The sequence below is a fragment of the Equus quagga genome, chromosome 8, assembly GCF_021613505.1.
Source record: "Equus quagga isolate Etosha38 chromosome 8, UCLA_HA_Equagga_1.0, whole genome shotgun sequence".
Taxonomy (NCBI): Eukaryota; Metazoa; Chordata; class Mammalia; order Perissodactyla; family Equidae; genus Equus; species Equus quagga.
The window spans coordinates 22718139-22743687 of record NC_060274.1 but is presented as its reverse complement, the minus strand read 5'-3'; the positions used below and the strand labels follow the sequence as shown (position 1 = coordinate 22743687).

General features: G+C 41.7%; 1 protein-coding gene across 5 annotated transcripts in view; it reads right to left on the bottom strand.

Annotated features, from left to right (window-relative positions):
* HIVEP2 (HIVEP zinc finger 2) overlaps positions 1-25549 on the bottom strand; it is a 183016-nt gene that overhangs the window by 113403 nt on the left and 44064 nt on the right. The window lies entirely within an intron of this gene.

The following is a 25549-nucleotide window of genomic DNA, read 5'->3' as shown; positions in this document are numbered from 1 at the left end:
TGACAACACTCTTCACCACTAATTGATGTACACAATGATTACCATGGGCCAATAACTGCCTTTTATATTATTAACAATAGAAAACTACTATAAGTGTATTTGACTGAATTCTTTGAAAACAGTTAATCCAGGAAAGGAATACATGGTTACCTTTAATTTTGAGCACACATTTCCCAGCCACTCTGGATGAGGAAGAATTTCCCATTTGTGTATAATGAATTAAGTGTGATCATACAGCATTAGGTTCACCATGAAGAAAGAAGCCTGTGAGTTTCCTGAACACTAGCTCTTCCAAAAAGCAGAAATCTTCCCTGAACAGTCATGACCAACCCAGAACAAAGACTACACGCAGCCTCACAGACATTTTAAGAGCAGCCTCTAAAAGGATGATGACAAATCAACATTTTTATAAAAAGAATAAAGGAGGTGTTCCCTAGCTCCTGAATTTTTTAAGTTGACCAGTAATTCTCCTCATACAAGGAATGAGTAACATCCTTCTAAAATACTGAATTTCCAAGGATCTGACCAACAGCAAAAAGAACCCCAAAATCACCTTTGCACCAATCCCTGAGGAGTCAGCACGACTTCTGCTTGGAACAAGAGGACATGCTGTACTCACACTCACCCACTACAAACGGTTCCCCTCCACTCAGCCATTTGCTATTAAAAGAACCAAGCTGTTCTGAAGATAGGAAGGAAGAGGATATTCAAACTGTGTGGGTGGGACACACTCATAGAGCTTCTCTAAGTTCCAAATACCTGAACGGACCGAAAATTAAATCCCCAACTCAAGCTTTAACCTGACGTAAAGGCGATGCCCCTTTATATCTCTTTGCAACTATCTATGAATGTATTTTTTTTTTAAAGATTGGCCCTGAGCTAACATCTGTTGCCAATCTTCCTCCTTTTTTTCCTTTCTTCTCCCCAAAGCCCCTCAGTACATAGCTGTACACTCTAGCTGTAGGTCCTTCTCGTTCTGCTACGCCATGGGCCGAGCCCCTATGAATGTATTTTATAAAAAACTTCTTTGGTAAGATTGCTTACAAAGGATTACAAAATACCATGTCATCCTAAGTTTAAATTTCCATTTTTTCAGATTTTTTTTTTTTTTTTGCCTCTAGTTCAGGGGCTGGCCCAGTGGCACAGTGGTTAAGTTCACATGCTCCGCTTTGCTGGCCCAGGGTTTGTGGCTTCAGATCCCGGGTGCAGAGCTACACACTGCTCATCAAGCCATGCTGTGGCAGTGTCCCACATACAAAATAGAGGAAGATTGCCACAGATGTTAGCTCAGGGACAATCTTCCTCACCAAAAAAAAAAAGAGAGAGAGAGAGTTATACTATTACAGCCCCACGCTTAGGAGCTACCCATATAGTGGGGCAGACGAGATATGTACACATAAAATAATTACCTTCCTCTCTGGGGGGACAAAAGGAGAAAAATCCTTAAAGAATCAGGCTAGCATGGAAGAGGAGGAAGAGGACCTTCAGGAGGAAAGAGAATGAAAAGCAAAGGCCTGAAGACCTGAATAAACACGGACCATTTATAGGACATTAAGGAAGTCAACAGGACTCATCGGAGGGCTGGAGATGTGGTAAGAATTAAAACTACCATGGGCAGGACAGGTTCAAAGGTCACCTGTCCTGCCACCTTTGTTTTATAGATGAGGAAACCAGCTCAAGGTGGTGAACGAGTCCACACATACTTTGAAGGACATGCTATGCCCTATTTACTCTATGAGCACTGAGATGCACAGGTGACTGACAAAATGTCATTGACCTCAGGGAGCCCACAGCAGGGAGGGACTGACAAAAACACAGGCAATTAAATTGGTCATTTCAGGTTCTGGTAAGTTCTATGAAGAAAATAACGTGATAAAAGGTGAACTGGGGATAGAGGGAGGGAATTGCTCAAACTTGGGTCACAGATTGCCCATCGAAAGAAGTGACATTTGAGTTGAGACTTGAACAAGGAGAAGGAGCCATACCTGAGAAGATGTGGGTTAAAAGAATTCCAAGAGGAAAAACAGTAGTGTAAAGACCAAGACAGGACAACTCAGCAAGTTTAAGGAACGGAACAAAGGCCAGTATGGTTGAACCTAACAGGGGAAGGGAATGAGGAGGGGAGGTGTGCTCAGAGAGGGAGACACCTGCAGGCAGTGGGGATAGCTCGGACTTTATTCTAAGAGTAATGAAAACCTATTGGTGAATTTTTAGCAAGGGAACACATTGTATAATTTACACTTAATAGTCTACTCTGCGGGGTGTAGAGTCAGGGAAGCTAGATAAGAGCTTTTGCAGCAGACCAGGCCAGATGCTGGTGGCTTCAACTGAGGAGACAGTCAGAGGACCCAGTATTTACTTTGGAGAGAGAGCCAAAGCACTTCCTGGACCGAATTCGAGGCCAAAGAGAGGACATGAATTCTGGAATTCTGGCTGAGCAACAGGGGCATGGCAGTTCCATTTACTGCCATGGGGAAAGTCAGGTGGGGGAGCAGAGCGCAGCAGGAGGACCTTGATAGTTCCCCTGTGACTACTTTAACTTTGATATATCCATTGGCCAGCCAAGTGCACATCCTGAAGAAGTGCTATATAAACTGAGAACTTAAGGAAGACCCACTCATGGAGATAACACTGAAAGTTATCAGCATATGTATGACATCTAAAACCATGTGATTATGGGTATCTGCTAGAGAGTTTAGATAAAGAAGATAAAGTGATTTAGGACAGAGCCCTAGGAGACTACAACTCTTAAGGGAAGGCCAGCAGAGAGACTGAGAGGCAAGGTGGGAGAAAAGCCTGGCGAGTGTAGTGTCATGGAAGCTGGGAGAATCAAGCACTTCATTAAGCAAGGCATGAGGGTGCCGTTAAGAGCTGAAAATACGAGGACAAAGTATGACCACTGGCTTTGGCAAGATATACATGAGAGGAGAAGAAGCTGAGATGGTTAGTAGACGTATGTAAATTTGAGGAGTGTTGATGAACGATGATGTTTCTAGGCCAAGTAACCTAAAAGCAGGTCTCAGGACTCCACTTCTTGTGCTATTTTTGGACCCTAAGTTGCCTCTCATCCTGTGGACAATAAAGACCCCGAGAAGAATTGTAAGTGTGAAAGAGGGGTGCTGAAATCTACTGGAAAGTTAATCTGATAGTAGTGTACAAGATCAGCTGGAGGTGGAGGACGTCGTGGTCCACAGCTGCAGGTGATGAGAGCCTGCATTTGTGGTGGCAAGGATGGAGATGCGTGGGCCACTGAGGTGGCTCGAAAAACACACAGCATCAGAGTTAGAATGACTTTAAACTGAGTGCCACTGATACCAACAGTCATTCAACAAGGTAGGAGAAAATAAGGTGGTGAAACACAAAAGGCTGAACACTTCTGAAAAATTCTATTTATAGGATATGTCGCATCACATCTCTACTTTAAAAGATGGCATAAAGATATCTACACAAATATGAATTTTCCATATTTTTGTTCTTCTCTTTATTATCACACATTACAAGCTCATAAAGTACCCAATATGTCAAATTATTTTTAGTCACGAATGTCCTCTTTGATTATTCAATTTTTATTGGCTGGCCAGCTAATTACAACTAAGTCCTAATGAAGAATATAAGACCACAATGTAATTCAACGTTTCCAACAAGTATCCTAATAGATAAAAAGTTTTTAATTATCTAGAAGGTAAATAAGACAACATTAACAGCTCGAAATTGAAATCCCATTTCAGAAACATTTCTATTTAACACCATTCAGAATTTTCACATCTTGTTGCCTCCCCAAAATGCTGTACTACCAAAGTCCAAACTGTGTCTCATTCCAATATATTGCATACATCTTTGGTAAAATTAGAGAAAGGAAATGGGAAAAAAATCCAGAGTTTGGCAGTTGAATCCTTCATATTCCTACCCCATACCTTTACTGGCCTAATAATTCTAACATATGAAGGACACTAAAAAAATTCAGAGGTGTATTTCTCAGCCTCCTAAGGGACTATGCTCTTGTCCCCAGAAGGAATGCACCATTATAAGGAGGTAGAAAACAATGAGGATTATAAAGCAACTATTCTTCCTCACCTTTTCTCATTAGAAAGATGCACCCCTTAATCAAGGAAATCCAACTTAAAGAATGCAGGGGCACAATTTCCAAACAGACGCTAAGATTTGTGTGTGTGGGGCTTACAGTGAAGCCCACAACGCAATGCGGTACTCCTGCAACATATTCTTTAACTAATCCTCATGCACATATTTCCTTCATCAATTTTTATAGGAGAGGAGGCAATTCTTGATATTCTAGATAATTACCAGGCACATTGTTTTATATCATTTAAACTTCTGATGCAGTAAATTGTCTGCAAAAACTCTGTCAAAATCCAGATCGCATTGGCTTCAGTACAATGAGAAAATAATGGAAACAGAGTGTACTCTAAAATCACGTCAACACAGACTCATTAATCATTGCATTGCTAACAACTGTTCCTGATTTTAACATTAGTTCAAAGCATAGCTCTATATCCTGTATACAGTTATTTTCCAGAACTATTCATGTCTAAATGGTAACAAACCTATACATTCATTAATATGACAAATGAAAATACATTGTTAAACATGTTTTCAGAACATTAGTTCCTCTAGGTGAAAATTCAAAGCCTGTTTCACAGGAACAACTTATTGGAGAGAGCAACTGAAGAAAAAAGAGATAGTCCTGTCAGCGGTCAAAAGCCATCCCATAAACCAAAGCAAAGTCAGGGACAACCCTCTCCAAGTTCAATATGCAACAAGCAGACACTGAGGATGACATCAGGGGAGTACAGAGTGTTTTCTGTGCCTCCCCAGATGTCCTGGCAGGAGACGGACTTTTCCCAATCTATGGGAAAATCAGCCAGGAAATGCGTCTCAGTTGACAGCTCTAGATCACAGATTCTGAGCGGTGACAGAACAGTGACTGCATGGAGGCCAAGAGGCCTCTCTCAAACCTCCCAGAATGGGAGGCACATCACTCATCATCCTAATTGCAGAAATCATAGGGTTAGAAAACAGACAGGGCTCCACAGGCAAGGGGAGGCCATGGTCTGGTACAAAGCACCTTGACCTTGAACTCAGAAGACCTGATTTGGATTCCTGGCTCTGCCACTCATGAAATCTGTGGCCCTGGGTGTGTCATTTAGCCTATCTGATCTTCTATGATGTCATTTATAAACTTGGGAGGAGAGCAACATCTGTCCTGTCAACCACATGGGTTTTATAAGAACTCAGTGAGACTATGTATATAAAAACCCTTGGTTGGTAAATGATGGAGTCTTGAGAAAATGGAGTTTTCTCATTTTAGGGAGGAGCATATCCTTCAAACTGTAGGCAATGGGTAGCCCACAAAGGTTTTAGATCTTCACAGCAACCTATTAAAAATGGCATTTTAAGAAGATGAGCCTTGCAGTAGAGTGAGGAATTTAACACAGGTAGAGTAAGTGGAGCCAGGAACACCATCTAAAAGGCTGTAGCAGACAAGGTGTGACCCAACAGAACCTTTCGAGGGCAGTGGTAGTTGAAGTATACAGTGAGGGATTTTTTTTTTTTTGGAAGAACATGGATATTGAGCATAAGGGTTAATAATACATTAGAGATGAATATTACATGAGCTACCATTAGAATCAACTCAACTCAGCTACTCAATCTTTTCAGCCCTCCAGCAACATCCCAAATTTAACCCCATTACCCTCTTGGACCTTCTTCTCTCTCTCAGACTCAGATCTCCACCTGCTAATTCCAGACTCCTTCCTCAAAATGTTTTTCACTTCCTTTCAGCTGCCTCTCAAAGTCAGGAGGCTCTTCGCCCTCACAGTGACTTTGGGTCCCTTAATCCCACATTTCCCAGGACACCTGACTTCAGCTGTTTTGGCAACTATGGACCACACATTCAGACATTTCAGTAACACCCTCGCCAGACTTCTACAATCTCTTTTCACAGCCCTCCAAGTGTACCTCCCACGCCCTTCTCCAAACCCAGCCCACCCCACAGGCTGCTATCTCTATTTCTCTAGGTTACACTGCAATACCATCAAAAACCATTCAATAGCGCCACCTGGGCCGTGATCTCTGATGTCCAATGAATTCTTTGAGGACAAGGACAATGTCTTGTGCACTACTGTATATAAATTAGCTAGCACAGGGCCTGGCCTATGGAACACCCTCAGTACATATATTGAATGAATGGAATTGATAATACTTGGAAACTCTATAATCCACATCTCCTAACACTGCACTTTCTTGGCTTCCGCCTACCCCCTCATGACTCTCTTTATTAGATTCTGTTTTTCTCCCTGTCCCCAACTAAGAATATCTCCCAGGATTCCAAACTCAGCTCTTACCTTCCCTTTTTGTTCTCTCTCCAAGAGAGACCAGTTCCCACCAACAAACACAGTAGAATATTGAGATCTTTCAGACAATTATCCTTGCTAGGACCCAAATACAACACTCTTGCCAAGATTCCCACAACTTGAACCCTGCTCCAGGAGGTGAAGCCTCATCAAAAAAAAAAAGACTTCAGTGAGAAGGAACAAAGGTCACAGACGAATTGGACCGTCCAGTGAGACAAATGAGCCTCAAGTAAGACTGACAGGCAAGCCTCTGCCACTAGACACAGTCACCGCGCGTCCTACATTAACGACAAAGAAGCCTCTTTTCTCAGGGATCGTTACTTGCCTTTAAAAGTCCAGGTTCTCTGAGGCCTCAGAGGTTTACACCTTTAAAGGCATTTGGTGCCCTTCCTTTAAGACAGTCTTCTGCATAGAAGAAAACGGGTTGCTTCAGAGCTTCATTACAAAGGGGGAAACCGACACCCTGCACTGAGACCCTGGCCCAAACCTGCCCCTGTCTGACTCAGTCTCCAGACACAGGGGTCAGCCTGCAGCTGGGCTCTGTCTGGATTCCTCACACCCATCAACGCCTGAGCACAACTCAAAGCCACAATCATAACCACAGGTTCCTCCAGGCCCTATCTAGACAGAGCAGTTAGATAAATTCAAATTTATCTTCGTCCCAATGGTTTTGCCTTTCTTTTCTCTGACCCCCATTTCTTGAGCCAAGGGGGCTCAAACCTCAGTCAGCCATGATGCCTCTAGTGCCCAGTTTGGATCAAGCATGGGACATACCATACATCATTTTACGCCCATACGAGACTCAAGTTTCTTGAGGGCAGAGGTTTTGATCTTATGCTTTACGGTTAAAAGGCACAGATCCTTTTTCATGGTTGGTAATATATATTCCTGGTCTTTCTTAAATTCACTCCCTCAGGAGGAAGATAAATTCTTTATTGGGGTATGTGGCTTTATGAATACCTCTCCTCTCACATAAAACTAACCTAAATAACAGAAGGAAACCATTTGCAATACGGCCTTACCTAGCACACACAGGAGTCAGACTGCAATTTTATAGAAAATGATACACTTGTGGGCAATTAGTTATTTAAATATCTGTAAATTTCCATGTCAAGAATTTTTAAATGTTGAGTAAAACATCTAAAGGTTTGGAAAGGGGGATGAGTGTAGATAACGACAGCAAGTTGTCTGAGACAGGCAAGAACTCCCCCACACATGTTCTTAGACGATATTCCTCTGCATCCTTTAGTTTTGAGGCAATCAAATGGGGTCATCTAATTTTAGTAAGTTAGAAGAATGCCTTTGATGAAAATTCTTGGACCTGAGTTCCATCATTTGCATTCAAAAATATGGCATTGTCCGAGGTTGTTCTCTTATAGAAAATAGATCTTCTTCCACACTAAGTAAAAAGAGTAGAATAAAATATTTCCACTAGAAATATGTGTATGTCCATCCACCATTGTCTTCATAGTGATTTGCATCTATCATTGGGCTCCCAGCCTCCTGCTCTTGAAAGCCCTTCCTTTCACCACCATTCAACAGGAACTTCTACCCTGCTGACTCAAATGATGAGACATCTTGTTGTAGAAATCTGAGTACCTCCCAGTGGATCCACCCATCAGTCACTGAGGGGACACTGCCAACCTCTGTCACAGGAAGATTAAGACAACACATTCAAAGCTGCAAACAGTGCCCTAGTAATTAACAGTTTTGTTGCCATTATCAGGGCTGCAGGAGGAGTGGGCCCGGCATCACCAAGCTCTCTCCTGACATCATACAAATGAGGTCAGAGCCATCCAGCTCCTAAGCCCCAGCAGATAAGCTCCAATGGGGAGCACTTGTCCTTCAGCCTCTGTCAATGCAACATGTAACTCTGAGTGTAAAGCCCGTCAGTCTGTGCGGCCTCCTGTTCCTCATCTGCAAATGAGGACAGGAAAATACAAGGCTTCTTAAACCTTGAATAACCACTAAGAAGAATTCGTAAAACCAAGGAATCCTTCAATGCCATTAACGTACTTATAACATAGAAGAAGGAGAAGAATGATTTACCAAATGAAATCTTTTTACACACTCCCAGAATGAGCTTTGTAAGTGGGTCATTCAATCGTTCTGACACTGTCATTTAGGTATTATTCTAATTGAAGGTAATTCTGATGGTTTCTGTTTTTCCTTATGTAATATTGGAGTAAAGGATCTACATAAGGTAAAATTTAGCATCATATCACCTCAATGTTTTAGGTAGGTTTTTGGGGTTCATGTCACGCTCCTAAGCCCAGCAAAGTAACAGGAACCTTAGTGAAAGGCCCAAGTAACCAGGAAACCCCATCAGCAGCACTAACCAGAGCCGATGCATCAATCACTCATTCATCCTGCACCTGAAAAGTCTGATCACCCATAAGCAATAAAAATGTCTCCATAGAAACCAAGTATACAGTGGAATACACTCACAGTGAAGGATCTGCTTCAACAAAAGACTTCAAGTCAAGGTTTTGCTCTAACTTAGATTACACGTCATCACACACTGATATCATTAGATATTACACCTTTGGAATTTCACAGTCTTGAAGCTTACAAAAAGCTCTGCACATGGAGAGAGAAAGGAAAATTGAAAAAAAAAAGATTTGGAAGAAAAGATTTGCATATGTAGTTATAAAAATACCAAAGCAGATTCCATGCTAATCCCAGCCAAAAAGAGAATAATTACTGTGGCCCATCAGCATGCAGTCTTGAAATTACATTCTCTTCTCCAAGCAGAAGCAGTCGTCAGATTACCAAAATGAGATTATCCTACCTAAACTCAAATAGTTCTTATATGGAATAAGCACAATGCAATCAACAGACAAGCAGCTATTTCCCTCCCACACAAACTATAATCTTTTGTGAAATATATTTTTAATGAAGAATACATAACCCTCCTACATGTTTGATTCTGCCCTCACACCCCTCCACACAAAAACATACATCTTAAAGAAAGGGAGAAGAATTTTGTTGCTTCTAATAACATTCCCTACAGTGTAAGGCAAAGAAGAATGTAACATTTGAACTAACCCCCAAATTTATCTTTTTCACATAACGTTACTCTTACGAGAGTAAAGTTAGTTACCAATGGCTCCTGGGAGACAGTACAATGACATAAACATCAACAATGGATCTCACCAAGATTTTAATGATGTCTTTCTAATTAGATGCTTTATGAAGGCTTAATTCATTCAACTACTAACAATTCAAAATTCATGGAGCTCTGAATTTTAATCTTTCACGAATTTCAAATTATAAATTGCTTGTCATGAGTCATACCACTTATTCAAGAAGAAATTTTTTGAAAGAAAAGTTTTCTTGCAGGTGAGGTTTACAGCGGCACTCATTTTTCTTTCTCCTTCAATCATTTGGATTTTAAATGTCTAATATTGAAACAACATGACTTGACAGTGGGACAGATTTTCACCACTAGGACAGCTAATTGGAAAGCTAATAGGACAGCTAATATGAAATAATTGTGAATGTCCACGCCCACTCAGTGGGAGTATATGAGGCGAAAAGACAGGGACAAGAAATCTCTTTTTACACTAGGGCTTTTCTACCCTGCCCAGCACCTGTCTGAGGGTACGAGGCTCTGGATACATCTCAGAATTTGGTTCCTAGGAGGCAAGCCATTAAAAAATTAGTTACAGTGCCTCACAATAACCTTGGCAATCTGTTACATCAAGGGGATATGACTTCGTTCTGAATAAATAGATAAAACTCGATAAGCTAAACCAATAAATGTTATATTTCCATAATGAAAATAGTCTTAAAAGGTCAGAAAACCAATTTTGTCTAAATGCTTAAATAATGTAATTGCATTACACTAAAAGGAGTGTTTTAATTTTGTCTTCTTGTCATTTAACAAACAAAATAACTGCTGAAATGATAGCCTGCAAACGGGCAGAGCAGCCTCGGTTGGCTGGATTCGTATGTGTACCTCCCCCCATCCTATGAAACCCGGTCTTCTCTCACTCAGCAAGAGGTCAAGAGATACTTTTGCAAAGAAAGTAACATCAAGGAAAGATAGCCAGAAGAGGAGAAAAAAGAGGAAGAGGAAGAAAAGGAAGAGATGGGAAGACAGAGACTAGGAAAAAAGTCTGGAGATGGACCTGCTTACCCAAAAGATAATGTCGCTGCGAGAATGCTGCTGACTGAATTTCATTATACAGTTCAGAAACCTTATTCACACAGGTGTGACAAAGAGGTGGGGAAAAGGAAAAAGAGAGAAAACACTACTGTGGATTCAGATACAATTCATTTCCACACACAGACACCAATGCATAGCTCCACTCCCCAAAACATGTCCCAGTGGGGTGCAGGCTAACTTTCAGGATCACCTGCAACATCCAGAAGACAGACAGACTAGAATCTTAGGTATCACCGTGAATGCTGGCACACCTTTCAATTAAAGCCCCTATGTCAACACAGGTTCATAATACTGCAGTCACTCAGGGATAAACCTGACTAACTGATTTGAAAAGCGCAACCTTAACTGATTAAAGAGAAGCCAATGCCTTTCCCGGCCAACCCCACAGAGTCGCTCGGTGCCTCCATCACAGGGTTCTGACTGTCCGCTTTCTCAGGTTCAGGAAATGCACCTTCCCCACACACAGCCTCCCAGGGCAAAGGAACCAGCTGAGCCAGAATTGCCGCTGTTCACAAAAGGAATTCCCCCTCCCTTCCCCTCTTTCTCCCTCCCCTTTCGTCTCTTGTCCCTCCTCCCATCATCCGCTGGTGAATAATATCACTCTGCTACCTGCCTCGATCAACACCGTGAGCCCCTGTCTTCAGGCATTCAGAGAATTTAACAGCCTGGAAATTCCTGTTGTCCGTTCGCTGAGGTCACAGATACAGCTAAACACCAGCCGTGGTTCCCATCAATCATAAGTCACTCCCTGATAGAATGTATGGTAGGAGACCTGATGTAAGCAAGTCACCAGAGAAAATACCCACTGATGACGCATATCCAGGCATAAAAATAGTTACAGGGCCCTCAAAGGGATTATTCAACAGCCTACATTTAGACTTTCTTACTAGAGACCTGAAGTCAACGAGCTGCAGTTAAATGGCTGGAGAGCATTGAAGTTTAAGCTTCCTCAACAGACACGACCACAAATAGCTGGTTTACATAAGCTCCTGCAAGGACAAGCTCTGGAGTAAATTTTAACACAGATTTATAAGCATTAAACAGCACCAGCTATCGCATAAAAGGCCACAGAATCTTTTCTTTTATTCATCTTCTCCTTCATATAACAATTGCTCTTTTTGAAAGCATGGTCCACAAACACTAATACTTAATCAGTACAAAGAAAAAGAACACTAGCTGCTTTCCAAATATATGTTAGGAAAACAACACAAATTGCAATTCTGCATCTATATCCTTTTAAAACATGCTTTGAAGTAGAATTAAGCTGAATTATAAGCTTCACCAACGAAATCAACATTTTGCACACTGTATTTGCAATTATATTTTTCCTGAATTGTTTTGGTCATTTATAGAAATAATTATCACATGTATTAGATACACCTACTATGGTATGTGATACACAGTAGGCACTATAATTGTTTGCCAAAAAAGTGAATAAATGAATCAATCAATGAAATGCCATGCGCAAATATGTTAATTGACAAGCAAAATGTTAACTTAGACTGAAATTTTGGTTTTTTATTTTATGAGGAGGAAAATAACTTTACATGTGCAACAATTTTAATAGCTTTCAAGTCATCTGTTCTCTTTTTCCTCCCACTCAGACATATGCACAGCCACCCTGCAAAGGAAGGTCTTTCACATAGCTCTCATATTAGAAAATGCTGGATTTTCACACATTTTAATATTTGAATATCTAAAAATGTTAACTTTCCAGTCTCCTTTAAGCAAATGTGCCGACACAATGATCAACAGGAGGCAACCGGCTATAACAGAACCCAAAATCCTGCCTCAGAACTTAAACACTTCCTTCTTGCATGCCCTATTTGTTAGTCTTAATTACCAATCTTTTCATAATAGTGGACAGATTTTCATTGTTACCCAGTTAATTATTAGCCACAGAACATTTCTCTGTGATAGAATTTATCTCAGGGCTTCATATTAACTATCCTGCCTACACAACTGGCAAACACCTGTTAGCAACATTGCTATAATTTGGACAAACTTAATGGCTTTATTTCTAAAGGGTAGCTCTCCAGCCACAGAAACAAAATGACATTTTTCTCCCGATACTAGTAGGTTCTACATCACTTTCCTCAAGTATGATAACACTGCTATAAATACAGGTGAAAATTATTTTTAGTACTAAGATCTCGCAGAGCATTCACGTTTCTCTCCCATGTATGTGTGTCAACAGTATGTGGCCTAGTTTGAAGAATCTAAACGGAAATGTTCGCTGGTGCCCTCTAGTCGATCACTGCTAAGTAACTTTGAAGAAACATACGACTACCAGCATCACTCACTCATTAATATTGCCAAGTTCCTAATCGTCAACAGTTCAGCATTAATTCCTGACACAAAATGGGAGATAATAAAACAAATTAAATCCAGAGCCTATTTTATTTCATAAGAAATAATTTCATTATTCATTTTTGAAAATGAATAAAGGAACAAATTTAAGAAATAGGAAAAAAATCCAAAAGACAAGATAATGAGACATATTTGCCAAAGAAGAGAGAACGTACTTAAAGTTAACTGACTCAGAAACCAAAAATGGTGCACCACTTTTATAGAAGCTCATGTTTTTAAAAAGCTCAAAACTAGACAAGGCACCCAGAAATAATCCATCAGGTTTCACTGTGCATATAACGCTTGACAGCCTTCTGTCATGGTGGTCTATGCTGGTCAAGCCTGAATCGAGAATCCTCAGATAATTTTAAACCAATGCCAATCTTCAAAGTAGGCACTGTTTCAAATAGCACAGACATAACTATCAATCCAGAGATCACAGATCGAGTCCATAAGAAATGATTTCTACCAGCACTCCTGGTTTTAGTAATTCCACGCCTATTGAATTTACTATCAGCAGAACAACAGATTTTTTTTAAAAGAAAATGGAATTCCCTTGCCCTCGAGTAGAACCTATGCTATCATTATTTAAATCTGTGACATCATTTTCTGCTGCCACAAAGAAGTTAAACAAACCACTGCTTAAAATTAAGAAATGCCAAAAAAACATGCTACAGAGCACTCGCTAATAACTTTGATCTTTTTAAAATATCAAACGACATAGTCACCCGGTCACTAAATTAAAACCAGATTATTTAATTATCTGGATAGAACTGTGGGGGGAGGGGCACAGACTGAAGACAACATAGCAACATACCTGCTTTTTCAACATTAGGCTCTCTAGAAGCCACGCTTAGATCCACCCTCTATGTCACTAACAGAAGATCATGGTAATTTTTTTTTTTTGATGTGACTCTATAAAAAAAAATGGAACAAGATGTCCCTAGTTCAGTAGGCTGTGTCCAGCCTGGGGCAGGTCCATCACATTTAAACTATAAGGTGAGCTCTCCCTTTTAGTCTCCGTATTATGGCAGGATCCTGTTTTATTTTTTTAAATTACATCCTAAAAATGTTTCCTTGTTCAATAGCAGCCTTTTTCACTTGGCAAAGATGATTGCTTTCTGGACATTTTATGGACTCGTGGCCAACGAAGTCACTATCTTCAGCCTTTCCGACTCTGCAATGCACCTGCGTGACAGCACACAGACACACACACACACACACACACACACACAACCTTTTCCTCATACCTGATCTCCTTTAATGAGGCTGAGCATTCACTGGCACCCGAGGTAAATACACCGAGTCATCTCTAAGTGCTTCTTACCCTCAGCTCTAATCACAAAAGCCTGACACTCTTACCAAGTTACTTCTCTTTCTTGTCTATCTTCTAACTCCACCACCACGACCTCAGTTTCAGCCTTCAACCTTCCTTTGCTAAGGTAAACACCATAACTATCCTAGGTTCTCTCTTTCCTCCCAAACAATGCTCTACATGACCCGAAGTGAGCTTTATAAAACATAAACCTGACTATGGCACTCATTGGATTAAACCCTTCAATGGCTCCTGGTTGCATCACACAAAGTCTTGGGTCAGAGATCATCCTACACTATCATAATTATTCACTACATGTCTGAACTCTCCATTTGATTGGGAGCTCTTTGAGGTCAGAGAGTGTGCTGTGCTGACAGCTGCGTCTCCAGCTCCCAGCAGAAAAGTGTCTGGCACGTCTGTTGAACTGAAGTGCACTGAATGCTAGGACAATGCATTGACAATTTTAACTCCTGATGTAGTCCAACCAGACTAGACAGAAAGATAGCGCGGTACAGCGAAAGAGCTTTCTCTTTGAAGTGGGTTCAATCCAAAGCCCTATCATAGCTAGGCAACAACATAACCTCTCTGAACCTTAGGTTCTCAATCTGCAAAATGCTATTAGGATAAAATGGAATAACATATGTCATAAGTGCCTACTATAATAGCCGGCACTTATTGAGAAGGTGCTCAACAAATGGTAGCTTTTATTATGTCTTAGATGGAAACGTATAACAGAATAATTTCAGTTCCTACGTGCAATTACATATACATATAGAAGACAGCAAAATTACCTATTTCAGGACTGTTGACTAGACACCTATCTATAAACCTGTGCTGTCCATTACAGTAGCCACCAGCCATATGTGGCTATCGACACTTGAGATGTGGCTACAATGACTGAGGAACTGAGTTTAAATTTTAACTAATTTCAATGTAAAGAGCCCCCTAAGACTGGAGTGCTACCTTACTGGACGTTGAAGATTTATTTCAACTGTTACATCAGTGGGTCCCCCTTTAAGTAGCTGTCTCCTCCCCTTCCCCCCAAATTGGTCTTTTTGCAAGGTTCAAGTGTCAGTGTCAATATTTCTACTTCTGCTAAAGAAATCAGACATAAAACCACCCATCTCATCCAAAGAGATTTAGTCCTGGAAGTATGAGGAGACCATATGACAGAATTCCACATAAAGTTTTCATGTTGAATGAATGACTGTATTGACGAAAGAAACAAATGAAGAGTACAGTCCACAGAATGGAACCCCCAACACAACACAGAGGGACAGAGGACAGCAGCAAGTGCACAGCCTTTCAGACCAGAAGACCTTGCTTCAAATCCCAGCTCTGCCATTCACATTCCATGAGGTCTTGGAAAACCTTTTGACCTCCCATCTGTCAAATAATGATATTAATTACTACTCACAAATATTCTGGAACAATCAAATGAGATAAATTGGACATACAAATATTAGTGTAAATGGTATAACTGAGAAACTTGTAAAAAATAACATTTAAATCTCTACCTTCTATATTATTACAGTAAATAATATAGTAAATAAGAGGTATGCTATGAGCATGCCTTGATAATTTGGGTAAACGTCTATAGGGAAATATTAACAAATTCAAAGATGATTACACTTCCATTTGTAAACCATAACAAAAGGTTTACATTACTCATTCATTCATTGCAATCATTACCTGTAGTATACAACCTTTATCTGGCACCAAGGTCAGATAATGTTGAAACCTGCTTTTGAATGTAAGACATGTCTCCTTAATTACACCCTATGTGATGTATGGACAGAGGCCTTGGCCGTCAGCAATATTTGGTAATAATACCTCACTTCCATTCTGTGCCTTACAGTGAAAAACTACTTTCACATATTTTCTTAAACAAGACAACTCAAGATAGGCTGAGAGTTTTATTATTCCCATTTTTCAGAAAGTTAAACTAATAACAGAATTAGTAGGTAAAACCATCAGGTTAATAAACCTAAGTCTAGATTTCTTACCATTATCCTCCCAGGAAGTTCAGGGTGTTTCAAATTCCCAAAAGAGAACCCCGACTTTTGTTAAAGTGCTCCCACAAGAAGAATTTCAACAGAATATTTGATATCACATGGTACATACATCTCATCATACACATATGTGTGTGTATATATAATTTAATATTAATATGTAATTTAATAGTTTTTTAGTGTTTTCACCCACACTCACTTAGCAGATCCTTATAACATCTTACAATGAAAGCATGCCAGGCACTACAATCCCCATTTATAGATTTAAAAAATAGGGGCTTGGAGAGACCCTGACTCTTGATCATGTCTTTGCAGCATAATGGAGAGCAATGATGTGTGTACTGGGGCTGTGGGTCCAGATCTACTACCAACCAGCTGAGTAACTTCAAATAAGTCATCCAACCTCTCTGGGCCTCATTTTCCTTCTAGGGAAAATGAGAGAATGTGAGTCACTGACCGCTACCACCTAGCTGTTAAAATTCTATTATTCTGCAACTCGGCTGATTCAGTAACATTGCGGAGACAATCCCCAGATGGTCTAAGTCCTTGCTGGCTCTTTGTCCCATCTCATACTGCACTGCCTCTTAAGATATCTTACTGGTTTTTCACAATTGAACAAAATGGACCTAATTAAAGAGTTCATTCCGTTTGTTTGTTTATCTTTATAGACCATTAAGCCCTGTTTTTTCTTTGTTCCCTTGGCTTATGTACAGCCAGTAAAAACACTCCTTTACAAGCAAGGCTAACAAGACAGACATGTGAGGCACGAGGGGTCCGGGAGACGGGGGGTGTCCTCCCATGACCCTCCCCTACCTGCTGCCACACTTTCGATTCTGGGATGGGAGGTGCGTGTTTGTTTTGATGGCTTTTGACATCTTTTTCATTTTTATTTTTCAAACAAACAGTACAAAATCCAAGGTTGACAGGAAAGACAGGCTCCAGCATCCAGGCCCAGGAACAGGGTCACAATTATGGTAAAGCAATTTAAGTGACCCAACCAACAACCTCTCCACCATGAAGAAGAGGAAAGTCCAGAAGAAGACACAGCTGAGGGCTCCTGGCTAAAGCTGGGACTCCAGTGCACAAACGGACACTGCGCTCCTCTGTTGGCATAGAGAAAGCTCTTCCTACATCTCTGCTGAGGTAGGTGCCAGAGGAATAAGCAACCTGACCTCCTGGAGTCTGGAGCCGGGCAGTAACCTGAGCTGCTCTAGGTTATTTTTGCTGAGGGCTAGTGGTTCTTAAAGGGACTGTGTTTGAAGTGCACATATCCAGGCACAGAAGGCAAATCAATGAGAGGACCGAGGTGATGGACCTTTCCTCATAAAACGGTGTATCGAAAGTATATCATCGATCAATGAGAAGATATGGGAGCAAATATTTTAAGGAAATCAATCGTAATAGCCTATGATATATCATTGGTTTGAAAAATGAGAAGCTGAATAACACAGAACCTCATTGGTTCCAAACTCAAAAGAGAGCTGGCATTGCCCACGCCCTGTCCTCAGTGCTAGACTGCTACTTAAGAAGGGAGTGGAGTGGAGATTCGAGGCAGAGAAGGCTGCCGGGACTGTGCTCTATGGCTTCTGCCCATTGAAAGGCTCGCTACAACCCCTACAAGCGTAACAGCCGTGCAGGAAAGGGAAGCAGAGCTCGGCAAGGCTTCCCTACACGCTCAGAACTTAGAGGGTGGGGGACCGCAGGCCCCCCCAACAGTTTACCCAAATGGTGAAGATCCGAAAGCAAATAGTCACCCCATTCAAAGAACAATTCTTGTGAAACAACTGGTCCTTTCATTCCCTGTCCCACATCCCTCAACTGGCTGGGAAGGAAAAGGAATAGTCCAGCAACTGGGAAAGTGGGATCTGGAGTCACAGGGGCCCAGGATTGTAAACCTGCTCCACATAAACCTGCCGGGTGTCCTTGGGCAAGTGAGTTACCCTCCCGGAGCCCCAGTGGCAGTAACAGTAACACCTACGTCCTCAGGCTGTTCTGGAGATTCAATAAGATAATCATACGTGTAATGTGTTTGGAATGGAGCCTGGCACACGGAACCTTTCAGTTCAACAGCTGCTGGTATCGGCTGTATTGGTATTCCTGTTCAGCAAGCGTGTAATTCAAGTTGCCTTGAAATTTGACAATGTGTAATCATCAGAAAAGTACTGTATCAGTGAGTTCTTGGGCAGGCACTTTACAGACAGGACCTCCAGTGCACACACGTTGGCCAGGCAAGCGACTCTACGCCCCTTCGCAGATGGGGAAATGAGACTCAAGGAGGTTGGTAACTTGCCCGAGTTACAACTAGTCAGTGGCAGAGCAGGGGTTTAACTCAGGTCTGACTTCAAAGCCTGTGCTCTTCCCACTCGACTGAGAAACAGTCAGGTAACTGTGTGCACCGCGGAGGGAAGACCCTCACCTCCAGTTCCTACTCCACACGTCAGCTCTTCCCTTAGCTCAGTCTTGTAACTTCGCTGCCCTGTTTCACCTTCCACCTGTGAATCTTTTTTTTTTTCAGTCTGATCCCTGCAGCAAATTACCCATCCATTATTGGTCTACAGGGAATTCGACATAGAATAATAAAGTTCTCTGTATTTTGTGTGCGTGTGTGTGTGAAGAAGATTGGCCTTGAGCTAACATCTATTGCCAATCTTCTCTTTTTGCTTAAGGAAGACTGTCCCTGAGCTGACGTCTGTGCCAGTCTTCCTCTATTTTATGTGGGATGCTGCCCGAGCATGGCTTGATGAGCGGTGAATAGGTCTGCGCCTGGATCCAAACCTGCAAACCTGGGGCTGCCAAAGCAGAGCACGTGAACTTAACCACTACACCACCAGCCCAGCCCCTAAGACTATTACTTAAAGCGTTGGTTTCTGAGCCATAGTTGTTCAGAAATCCACAAGCCCTATATAATATAAATCATCAGAAACCATACAAATGCTTAACATCTTATAGTTCATAAAGCACCTTCACAAACATTAGCTCCTTTAATCAACCTACTCAGCAAGGTGGCTTTGTGCCTGTCTCTTAGGTGAAGGAACTGAGACACAGGATAAGTAATTGCCTACAGTCGCATAATCAGGAAACAGCAGAGCCAAAACTTGAATATCCAAGTTTTCTGATATCCTAGCAATGTACCATCCATTTTACTGGATCCAGCTCTGGAAAGATATCAACATCTTTTCTTGTGTGATCTGCCATGCTTAGAAATATGTTAAGGTGTAATTCTATTATTGGCATCCCCTTCTGCCCTTCATGAACTGTCTTTTGCTTGTGCTAAAAAATATTTTTTCAATTAACTTCTATGCCGTTTCTCAACACAGCATAATATCTATCCACGAAAACCAAATTCAACAGGATAACTTGTCAAAGCTTGAGTGTCTAGGGGACAGGACCATGTCTTACTCACCATCACAGAGCCTGGAGCATCTTATCGCACTTGGTAGTAGGTGTCCAATGATTTAATTGAGTAAGGCTCAAGAGAACTATAACTTTATAAAATCAGACGTATGTAATCTATTTTAAATAGTCATTGTTTTTTAATTTAGGCACTTCTATTAAAAGAACTTGACAATAGAAGTTATGTTCCAGGACAGCATACCTTGAATATCTACAGTGTGAGTTGTGCTGTTCCAAGTGCTTTATATTTACTCATTTACTTATTCCTGGCAACAATTCTAGGGGTAGACACTATCATTCTTCCTATTTTCCAGATGAGGAAACTGAGTCACATTGACTTGCCCAAGGATGCAGAGCTGGCTGGTGGCTGAGCAGACCTTTGGACCCAGGGGCTCCGGCACGCAGAGCTCAGACCTCATTCAATCTTGACAACCACCCTCAGCAGTGTAGGAAACCATCTTGGAGACTGAAAGTTGCCTTGATCTGATATTCAGGAGAAAAATTAAATAATCCAGTTTGATTATTTATAGGAACAGTTCTGTTCCATGACCAAAACTTATCACATCACATTACAATGGGAAAGGTTGTTGGAAAAATGAAATTTAGAGCTATATTCTAATTTGAATACTTGGAGTTTGAATTTATAGCCAGTCACGGGCCTCTTCATGGTCTTTTGATATTTTCCCCATGCAATCCTGCACACTTCACATGGTTTTCCATTTGCAACCTTAAAATTGTCATGATTCTCTCTAGCATCCTCTGAAAGTTGCTTTTAAAACACAGAAATTTGTAGAGAGATTTCTTCAGGACTCACATTCTTGTCTCTTTCCTCACATTCGCCAATCTTATCTCCTCCTTATCTCTTTCTTTTCTATTTTCCCTTTCTGGTTGTTTTTTGTTTCTTTGCCACAATGACTTAGGGTAGTGCCCGATCCTTGCAGCAATCTTCCAAAACTAGAAGCTCTGCTGCAGGTTTCTCAATGTGAGTCCAAAGATGACCCACATTATCACCTCCAGGGATGGGCCCCCAAATCGACACTTTCAGCAAACTGCCCGGGAATTCTATACATACGGGGTAAATCATAGGATTTTCAATCAGCCGATTCCTATAAATCGCTCTTCTGTTGAAGCCTTTTTCATTCAGCAGTGTGTATATGGTAGTTTCATGAAAACCTAAACTTTGCTCTCTTGACTTCAGCAGAAAGTGTCACACAATATGCATCTTATGTTCTAAATCTCAACCAGAGATTTTAGCATGCTCTATTATTCACTTCAATGCGTAGCAATGAGGAAACACACGAAGCAAATACGGTGTAGATCCAATGAGGACTCCAAGTGTAATTGCTTAAAGGGACGTGCCCAACCTGTTTCAGCTGCAGCTGCTGCTAACGCAACAGATTTTCATTTTCAGCATTTTATTTGAGCATAAAACCAGACCATTTGGGTCTCTATATTTACCCTCATTATCTAAAACCAGCTTTATTGAACCAGCTAAGAACCTATGGTTAATGTTAGAGAAAATTCCTCCAATGGAATTTCTTTAGAAGTCTTCATTTAATGAAAAATATCTTATTGACTAAGAATGCAGGAGATAATAAGCTAAAACTTAAAATGTGACCTATTTTGAGAGGCTCTTTGCTTAAGTGTTTGGTAATTTCCCACAAAACCTCACAGGGAGATCAGACCTACAGGGCCAACATGACAGGCTGCTCTGGTCCATCCTGTCACAGCACTACCTGTCACATTCACACTCTGTTGTTTTCCAGCCTCACGGAGACACGGTTCTTCAACTTCTCCCTTCCAACAGGACATCTCTTCCTCCCCTCCCATCTTTCTTCCTCCAGCATCTTCCTCTCTTCCAGGGTTCTTTCAGGATCCTGTCTAGATCCCACTGTGAACTACTTCTCTTTCCCTTGCCAGCACCCCAACTCAACTTTGCCAGCTATCCTTCAGTGCCATTATCCTAAAAACTACCTAATTTAGGGGCTGGCCCAGTGGTGTAACGGTTAAGTTGGCACACTCTGCTTCTGCAGCCTGGGATTTGTGGGTTCGGATCCCAGGTGCAGACCTACACACTGCTTATCAAGCCACACTGTGGTGGCATCCCATATACAAAATACAGGAAGATAGGCACAGATGTTACCTCAGGGTCAATCTTCCTCACCAAAAAAAAAAGAAAAGAAAAGAAAACCCCCCCTACTTTCAATCACTGCCCCTGCCTGTTCCAATATCACCTACTCAGAGTGGCTGAGGAAAATGAACTACAGAGACAAGAGCTACGTCTGTGGGTCCCCCTGAAGGTTAGCGTTATCATCTCATAATGCTCTGGTCAGTTCACTCTTCTTCCAGAGGCAACTCCAAAGGTTCCCTACGTTCTTCAATATTACCAAATTTTTCCAGACAAATGACTTTGCCTTCTCCTTCACAAAAAAATAAGTAAAATAAAATAAGTTTTTCAGGGAAAAACTTCCTTCGTGTCTAGTTTCTACCCATAAACCTGGTCACACTCCTCCCCTCCTTCTGCCCAGTCAGTCCTTTCCAGAGCTCAGAGCACTGGCCACTCTTGGATTCTGCTCCGTCAAGGATCACCCTTCCTTCTATCGTCTCCCTTTCCCTGTCCAGTGGCTCTGCTGTTAGCACACACACTTAGGTTCACATCTACATAAAAGTGCTCTCTGGGCCCCACGTCTTCCTCTGTCTATCATCTCAGTCCTCCTCTGCACAACCAAGCTTTTGGAAAGAGTGGTCAAGGCCACAAACTACACGAGGACGAAAAGTAGGACTATATCGTTCTTTTCTCTGATTCCAGTGCTAGAGTGGTTCTTGGTGGGCCCTCAATAATTCATTTTCACTGTTTAATATTGATGCTGCAAAAGGGCAGAAAGCCCAGTCTAAAAGTGGACATAACACTTCAACAGGCACTTTATAAAAGAGTATCCAACAGTCAAAAACAAAAGGGGCTCAACTTCATTAATCATCAGGGAAATGAAAATTAAAACTACGAGGTTACACCACTAAATAATCAACAGAATGGCCAAAACGAGAAAGATGAAAATGCCAGAGCAGAGAGGGCCAGTTAGGACCTTCACGCATTGTTGGAGGAAGTATGAATATACACCAGCCTCTGATCCAGTAACTCCACCCCACAGGCGTGTACTGTCACACCCAGAGAGGCATTATTGGTAACAGCCAAAAACAAAACCCAAGTCAATCAGTGAAAGAATGAATAAACCGTTGTATATTCATACAATGGAATTCTACCCAACGAGAATGAACAGTTGTCACAGGCAGAAATGTGAATGATGCTCACTAACATATTGGTACGTTATGAGAAATCCAGGGAGATGAGCGGGCCTTTGAGAAAAGCAATGACTTAGATTTTAGATTTTTGGTATCTGTGGTCATGTGTAGTCTGTGGAAAGAGCACTGCTTTTGGGATAACAAAGATCCGAGTCAGAACAAACAACCAGACACAAAAAAGAGAACATAGCATACGATTCCACACATATAAAGTACAATAATACGTATAACCTACATGGTGTGAAACGTTAGATTACAGTTACCCTTGGGCTCTGTTGTGACTGGAAAAGGGCAGGAGACGTGCTCTTCGAATGCTGATAAGGTTCTGTTTTTTGATCTGCTCTTTGGTTGGTGGAAATGCATCAAATTGTATATGTCCTTTCTAAATATATGCTATATTATACAATTTTTAAAATCTGGATATCTTAATTTGCCCCAATCCTCTTCTTATTCAAAACACTCTTGATTTCCCTCTTTGTGTCACCCTTATTGACTCTAAGATCCCTGAGGCCAGAAACAAAATCTTTTTCATCTTGCCTTCCCTAGTTTTTTGCACAGAACTGGGCACATGCCGACTCTCAAGCAATGATTCTGGACAAACAAATGAGCAGACACCTCAGCCCCTCTGATAAATTTTGTTCTCTTATTTTCACGTGACTCCAAAGTCGGCATTTTCAGCCTCTCTGCGGGGCTCCAGGCCTCAAGCTCCGCCTGCAGAACACGGCGGGGATAATAACCCGCCCTGACTTGAGAACTGGCTTTGAGTCAGGAGCTTTACACAGATTCTCTCTTCACCTCTCACCAATGGCCTGCAGGCTATTAACTGCCAGCCCCACTTCACAGACCAGGAAAGTCCCAGAGGTCCAGTAACTTACCTAAAAATACACAGGTGATAAAGTGGAGAAGCAAAATTGAAACTCAGGTCTTTCTTATCGCAATATCAGAGCTTTCCATAGACCACACATGACCGTAGATACAAAAAATCTAAAATCTAAGTCATTGTTTAAGGCCTGCTCATCTTCCTGTATTTCTCATCCTGGGCAACGTCATCACTATTCACCTTGTCATCCAGCTGGAGTCCCGAGAACTGCCTTCTCTTCCCTCAGCCTTTACACCGACTCAGTCACTAGTACTGTTTCCCCAGCATGACAGTCCATCCTGTGCTCACCATTCTGAATATCACAGCATCAGTTCAGGCCTCTATTTTTTTCTTCTGAAGATGATTGTAACTATCTGCAAACCATGCCTCCCTTCCAGGCCCGGGTCGCTCTGATTCACTCTCATGACGCTGCCTGAGATTCTGTGTAAAGCACAGATTTGAGCATATCTCTCCTCACTGCCTACAGGATAAAGTTCCAACATACCAGCCTGGCATACCCTCCTAGACCTGGGCCCTGCCAACCATTCCAGATCCTTCCTTTGTGATCCCCGCTCCTCCTCTCCCTATACCCTGCCATCTGGCCATATGAAGATTTATTGCTCACAGACACACCTTACTGCTTTCATGTCCTTGGGCTTTTGCATGTCCGGGCTCTGTCTCCCTAATGCTTTTGCTTGTACTGTCCACCAGGCAAACTCCTACTCGTCTTGCAAGACGCAGCTCAAGATTTAGGCCTGTGTCAAGCCCCTCAAGCAGAGGTGACTGCATCCCTGTCAGGTCACATCTAGGCTTTGTGCATCCTTCTCTTACGGCCATTTCACAATGTATTGCAACGTTTTACAGTCTGCTCTTAACTTGTAGCGCAGTAGCTCTTCAGGGGCAGACACACGCACATTTTTTGCATGCTCGGGCCAGCACACCACAGTAAGTCAAAAATCCTTGAACAAGTTAATTAACAGATGAAAGCAATGGCAGGTGCGTATATATAATCTTAGTCATAGATCATTTATTTATAAGAGTAAATCCAAAGAAATTGTTCCAAGCAGAAACTACGGGGCAATAGATCATTTCTTTATGTGAAGAAATGATGAATGTGGCCCAAAATATAACCTGAAAACAACACTTAGCTGTTGTGCAAGCATGCACAGGAACATGAGAACTTCAGGCCTCTTGTCAATAACTTCCTCTCACCACCACGAGAGCCGTCTGTCACACTGGATGGGGATTAGTGGAGGAGTGAAAGGAAAAGGACAAGGTCTGGATCAAAGAGGCTGTTTTTGGATCCTTAGTCTCTGAACCTAGTGTAGATAGTCATCCATATTCAACCTCAAATTTTAAGTGGTATAAAAATGGTCCAAGGGGCCAGCCCAGTGGCGCAGCGGTTAAGTTCGCATTTTCTTGCTTTGGTTGCCCGGGGTTCACCGGTTCGGATCCCGGGTGTGGACCTACGCACCACTTATCAAGCCATGCTGTGGTGGGCATCCCACATATAAAGTGGAGGGAGACGGACACAGATGTTAGCTCAGGGCCAGTCTTCCTCAGCAAAAAGAGGAGGATTGGCGGCAGATGTTAGCTCCGTTAATCTTCCTCCAAAAAACAAAAAATGGTCCAAGACTCATCACAGCTATTCTCAGAGCTAACTAGGAAAGAGCAGAACATTCAATTCATCCCCTGGATCAGCTAAATTGGAGCACAGCAAAAATAAACATTTTTCAGATTGTTCTATCATTTCGAAAACGCAGGACAGGAACATGGCTA